Source organism: Meleagris gallopavo, chromosome 1 (assembly GCF_000146605.3).
Source record: "Meleagris gallopavo isolate NT-WF06-2002-E0010 breed Aviagen turkey brand Nicholas breeding stock chromosome 1, Turkey_5.1, whole genome shotgun sequence".
NCBI classification, from domain to species: domain Eukaryota; kingdom Metazoa; phylum Chordata; class Aves; order Galliformes; family Phasianidae; genus Meleagris; species Meleagris gallopavo.
The window spans coordinates 132993236-132999644 of NC_015011.2; the positions used below are offsets into that span (position 1 = coordinate 132993236).

General features: G+C 41.9%; 1 protein-coding gene across 1 annotated transcript in view; it reads left to right on the forward strand.

The window, feature by feature from the left end:
• Positions 1-6409, forward strand: part of SH3RF3 (SH3 domain containing ring finger 3) — an 87032-nt gene that overhangs the window by 24142 nt on the left and 56481 nt on the right. The window lies entirely within an intron of this gene.

Below are 6409 nucleotides of genomic sequence, written 5' to 3' on the forward strand. Positions count from 1 at the left end.
ATCAGGCTTTTGGAAGAGGCAGCAGGACTCAGGCCTCAGGGTGTGAGCAGAGGGACAAGACACCTGCAGTTTGGGATGTGTCCTAGCAAAGTATTTCTGCAGCTATCGTGCCCTGTGAATGTGTTTGAGCGAATGCCTTTGCCTTTATTGCTCTTCTTGCATTTTCTGGGCACATGGAGTGAATCTACTCTCAGTCACAGTGTGGGGTTTCAGAAGTCTGTCTTCTATGATGGCTGAACCACTTGCAGAAAATCTGTTTCACATTTGCTTGTTCCTCCCTGGCAATAAATTAGAAAAGGCAATACTGGATCGTTACAGAAATGATTAACACAAAAACATTCAACAATGCTTTGTTTTAGCTATAATATTTTCTCTTAAACTGTGCCTTTCTAATGATTCTTCATTAGAAGATGGTGCATGAGTTATTGAGATAGGGTCATGCAGTGTCTGCCCAATGGAGAACATGGGAGGTTTCTTCTAAACATTTTAAAGTCTCTACTCATGAAACATATACAAGATGAAAAATATAGATGCATTCAGTGTGACTTAGAGAAGAGCCTTTGGCACAGCTTAGTCTGCTAATATCCCATTAGTAAACCTTTGGAAGTGCGGTGTGTTGCCTATGCTAACTTACCCACTGAACATTTAAACATGAGGCAAAGTGTTCTTCTAATGCCCATTTGAGTCAAAGGGTGCTTTTGCTACTTGGCTACACTATAACAGGGGCTGCCTGCATTTGCCAGTAAGGGTAACAACTTTCTGAAATGCTGCTTTCTGGAAATGAGAACTCTTCCACAGATACAGTCCTGTCAGGAAACTAGCAGGGATAGGGGTTCCTGTGTAGTATGCCCTTGTACTTATTTAATAACCTCCCTGTGTTTTAAAGCATAAATTATAATACTAGCAAAACTAATTTAATGAGGGCATAAGAACTTAATATTTCCTGAAAGTAACTACTCTGAACTGAATGCACAGTAATAAATTCGGACTGCTTTATTTTAATCACAAAATCAGCTCTGGAACTTGAAGTTGCCAAAGTTTCTGCAAGGCATGAAATAGAGATGTGCATGATCCTCTCAATATTTATGAGCTGTAAATTATAAAAATTAGCAGTCCCTGGGTAGAAGTATTTTCAATATTTCAGAGAGGCATTGTGAAGAACTGTTATTAACAGTCTTAATTTTTCTTTCTTCTCCGCTCATTGATTCCTCTCTAAAACCTTAAGCATGGTGTCTTTTTTTTTTTTTTCAGAGCAGTTAATTCTTTTTATCAGGTGTGCATTGAACTGGGGAGTTTTGCAAACTTTTAAAGGGGGCCTGAAGTAACGCATTTCTGGTCTTAAATCTGTATTTGAAGAGCACCATCCTTTGGCCAATTCTTCCTAACGAAACAGAAAAAATCTTACAGAGCAAATGAACCAGTGTTTTCCTGTGAGCCCTAATAAACGGCACTTTCTGGTTCAGACTGGCGCCAGTCTAATAAAATACTTAAGCACGTGCATAACTCTGAGAATGTAAGCAATCCTTCCTTATTCAGAAAAGAACGACATTTTAGTCTCACTCAAAGCACTTTGGTCTGTGCCCAGCCTGAAGCATGCGCCCAACTATGTTGCTAAACCAGAAACAGAGAAGGGCCCTCTCTGTGGCAGGTCAGGTATCAGTCACAAGTGAATCTTTTACCTATTCCTCAGTGCCTAGAATACTAAGAGCATTCAGGAGCAAATGCCTACTGACCCCTCTCTTGGAGAAGACCATGCCATCTGGAACTGCATCAACCCAGGAGCTGCTGTGGGGCCACTGTGTGTCATGAGGTCCTCTAAAGGTCTCAGCTACACTGCAGCCATTTGCCAGTGCCAAGGATTAGAAAATACCTTGGGATATTTGTTAGAGGAGATGCAGTGGCTGTTTTGCTATTACATTTGCTTATGGATTACCCACAGAAATTATGGTGGCGTTGTCCTTTTCTTTTTGCTGGTAGGTATAAGAAAAACTGGATATAATAAAAATGCTTTTTTACAATAAACATGGCGAGGCACTGGCACGGTTGCCCTGAGAGGTGGTGGCTGCCCCATCCTTGGAGACACTCAAGGTCAGGCTGGATGGGCTCTGAGTACCCTGATCGAACTGCATCAATCTGCATCTGTTCATTGCAGATTGGTCAGACTAGATGGCCTTTAAGGGTCCCTTCTAATTCAATGATTCTATGATTCTATTGTTACACCAACAAATAAAGGACCAAAATTCTGCAGTTACAGACCAGAACAGCAGAATTTAATTGTTTAGATTTGTCCTAGTCTTCTGTGTGCCCAATCTGGTTCCATAATAAATTCCGCAGTAACAGTTTGTTTTACTGACTAAAGCTAGGATTAATCAGGTCCCTACCAAGCATATGCTGGCCAAGAGGTAGCTTTTCCCTTGCTCATCTTCCTAAGTTGGCTGTGTAAGTAGTTGCCCATTGAAACTTTAGTTTCATCACATCACTTTGGAGTAACACAGGGCAGACAGTCCTGCTTGGGAACAACCAGTGCAGATGAGAATTGTGTGCACGTGTGTGTATAGTTGTGTGCAATGGAAAGAGAGGGAGAGAAAGTCATCATAATGTATTCTGCTAAAAAATGAGGTTTACCACAAGACTACTAAAGCAATAATTTTGGCAGCTAGGAGTCCTGAGTGAGACAGCTTAATGTTGACACCTTTGCCGCCCATAAAGTAAAGTCTCAAGTAGAGAATCTAAAAGATCCTGTCAAAAAGCCAGAAGAAGAAAAACAAAACGCTCTCCCTCAATGTTTCATTGCACCTTTTATGTGACTAATCATCCCTTAGCAGCCACATGGGTTGGTCACACAGGGTTTAGCCTTCCCAGGGAATGCAGGGCTTCTGGAAGTGTGCCTGATTTAGTGTTTGAAGCCAAGCCCTGTCCCACTGAATTGTATCCTGAGTTTTCTGGAGTGTCCTATTATTGCTGTCTCAAGGACATTTTACAATTTGAGTTTAGCTAGGCCAGAATTTCAGAGGAAAGATTAGAAACAAGCAAGAAAGCTGTACTCCTGCATTAGGGTTTGTCATAAGAGCTACAGTCTTCAGAAATGTCAAATTCCTGAGACTGACTATGGGTCAGAACTTTCCATTAAGCTTCTCCTCTGAAAACAGATCTGCCTGAAGATCAGATGACAAACACCAGAAAGCCATGCTTGTTTACATAGTCAGAGTTTAAAATAAGAAATTTGCCGTCATGTTATGTTAAAAAAAGGGTTTCTGAAAGTTCTTTGTGAAGGGACAGCATCATTTGCTTTTACAAAGTAGTAAGCAGAAACTTTTCTCTGGTACTCATAGCCTATTTGGGAAATTCTTTCCAGCATCCATGGGCAAAGCTGCTTAAAAACAGAGTTCTCTACAAAAATAAAGTGGTAAAGCTATAAAGCATTTGTTATCTTGGCAGGCTACAATAATTTTTTCTCAGTATTTCAGGAAGACTTTGACATTCCCCAAAGTTCATCAGCTTGACTGTTTTGAGAAGGGGTTTTCTTTTTGCCTTTAATCTTCTACCAATAGTGAAAATGACTTTCTTTATATCAATATGAGGCTGTTTTTTATCACCCTTTGTTTAGATGCTAGGTCTCTTATTGACCTTTTTAACTCGATTTTACTGTGAACAGAAGAGTAATGGGTTTTGTTGTTTTAAAAAAAGCAGTCTCATTGTTAAGCTGGATTCCAGCCATTAGGATTTATTATCTAATTCTTAAAAGACGAATCAGAGCTTTGATATTAAGAGCTGGAGCACTTTGTCCGAATGGTGCACTGCTGTAAATTCAGGAAATTCTAATTTATTTTTTTTTTAAACTCTTCGTATTTTCATATGTCAAAGAGCTAAAATATATTCCTATCCCACTCGAAGTTGACTAGCAAAGAATTTCCTCACCTTCTGTTGTAGAAAAGTATTGTGAGAATTTGATGTATTTCTCCTCCTCAATATTTCAAATAATCCAACTAGACAATCTCCATCAGTTGGGTAAGCGGAGCTGTTACACCTACTTAAGGGAGGGGAACCATCTGGATTTCCTGCGACTTGGAGCCTGCTGGCAAATATTAGGTTGTACCAATTTAGAGCATGATGAAGTGGGAAATAATGGACATTCTTGGAGAATCTGAAATGGGATCAGCTGTTATTGGCAAAAATTGGCAGGTGCAGTGCACTACGCTGACTGTAAGCATGATCTCACATTGGAGAGTGCAGCTGGGAAAATGGCCTGCTAATTGAATGGTAGTAGGTCTCCCAGGGCTCTGACAGCCATGGAGCATCACTAATTGGAGGCTCCTGTTTGCCTTGACGGTGGCTGTCACTGAATGAAAGAACCTGCAGGTTGACATTTCTCTAGGTGCTGGTGTTTGATGCCTTTTTGTGGAAGTGAGTCCTCATGGAGTCAGAAGTACTCTCAGACTTAAGAGGGCTGGCATGAGGCTGGCAATATCTATTTCTCATTTGTGTTTGCAGCATGCTGGCAGTGATTTGGAGCCATAAAAGCCTCTCAGTTACACATTTGTTTAACTGTGCACTTGTAATGTTATCTTTTCCATCCCTCTCTTTTCCCTTCTTGTATTCACTTGTAATAGGTTTCTAAATTGGCTTGACAGCAAGTAGTAAGTATTCCTTTTTTGGGTAGCTCAAGGAGGCCTTGTCCTTGACTGAGTTTTTTGGATGCTGCCGTAATTCATGCAGTAATTAGAGAAAGAAAAATAGCCTTGTTTTGATCCAGAACAGTACCACGTGTACCTTTGGTTCATATGGGTCTCAGAATAGTAGTGCACCTAAAAGCATGCATGCATTAGCCATGGCTTCATTTTTCATATGTTGTTTTTATTAATTAAATGCAAACATATTGCATTGCATACCAATTTGATGCAAAGGTCTGCTGGTAAAATGTGGCATTTTCCCTCAGCTGTTAGCACCCCTCGAAGGAAGATCTATTGGAAATGAGTGCTGTGCGGATAGTGCTGCTGCTGCCTGCAGGGTGTAATCCATGTATCATGTAAACATAGAATCACAAAATGGCTTGGTTTGAAGGGACCTTAAAGATGCCTTTGGGGCTAAGGCCAGTGGTAACCTGAGGTATATTAGAAAGTGTGTGGCCAGCAGGTTGAGGGAGGTGATCCTCCTCCTCTACTCTGCACTTGGGAGGCCACGTCTGGAGCACTGTCTCCAATTTTGGGCTCCCCAGTTCAAGAAAGATGGGGAACTACTAGAGATAGTACAGTGGAGTGCCATAAAGATGATTATAAGGAAAGGCTGAGAGATCTAGGGCTGTTCAGCCTGGAGAAGAGTAGACTGAGGGGAAATCTTATCAATGCTTGTAAGTATATAAAGGACAGGAATCAAGTGGATGAGGCCAGGCTCTTTTCAGTGGTGCCCAGTGACAGGACAAGGGACAACAGGCACAAACTGGAACACAGGAAGTTCCACGTGAATGTGAGGAAAAATTCTTTCCTTTGAGGGTAACAGCACTGCAGGCTGCTCAGAGAGACTGTGGAGTCTCTTTCTGTGAGATATTCAAAGCCTGCCCTGACAGCTTCCTGTGCAATCCTACTACAGGGAGTCCTATCACGGTCTGTGTAAAAAATCACATTTCATCTTTTACATAAGCCCCCTTTAAGTACTGGAAGGCTGCAATGAAGTCTTCCCAGAGCCTTCTCTTCTCCAGGATGAACAAGCCCAACTTCCTCAGCATTTCTTCATGTGGGAGATGCTCCAACCCTCTGATCACCTTTGTGGCCTCCTCTGGACCCACTTCTACTGTGTGTCTAAAAACCATCCCATTCTGTGTGAAATAGTTTGCCTGTGTGGGAGGTGAGAAGCATTTTTAGGCATGAGGTATCTGAAAATGTGAATTGAACAAAGAACTGTGGGCAGAAAGCTGGTCTAGACATCCCGGTGATCTACTCTCTCTATGGATTGCAAACTAAGTTCTAAACCCATCACGTGCACTGATTATACAAACTCTTTAAGCTGGATCCCAAACAATTCTTTCAGGAGCCACCATGCTCCTGCTCAGCTGATGTAGTACAGTGGGAAGAATGCCTTCATATTGCTTTTGCCTGGAGATAGCCTGCATGAGATTGGAGGCAGGGAGAGGAAATCAGAAGGGTTTGAAGTTGTGCACTGATTTGTGGTGTCTGGTTCCTCAGTGCCTGAGACCCCCCTTGCCTGGGTTTGGCCACCCCCTTGGTGACCAGCATCATCCCCTTGCTGGGACTGGAATGCATGCAGGCTCAGCATCCCTGTGGCATCCATTCTGTGGGGAAAAGACTTGGGGTGCTCAGATGAGAGTGACCTAGGTGTGGCAAGCTGTGATGGGTCATTAATGTCCCTCATTCTTTCTCTTTTTTTTTTCTTTTTTTTCTTTCTTTTTCTACCT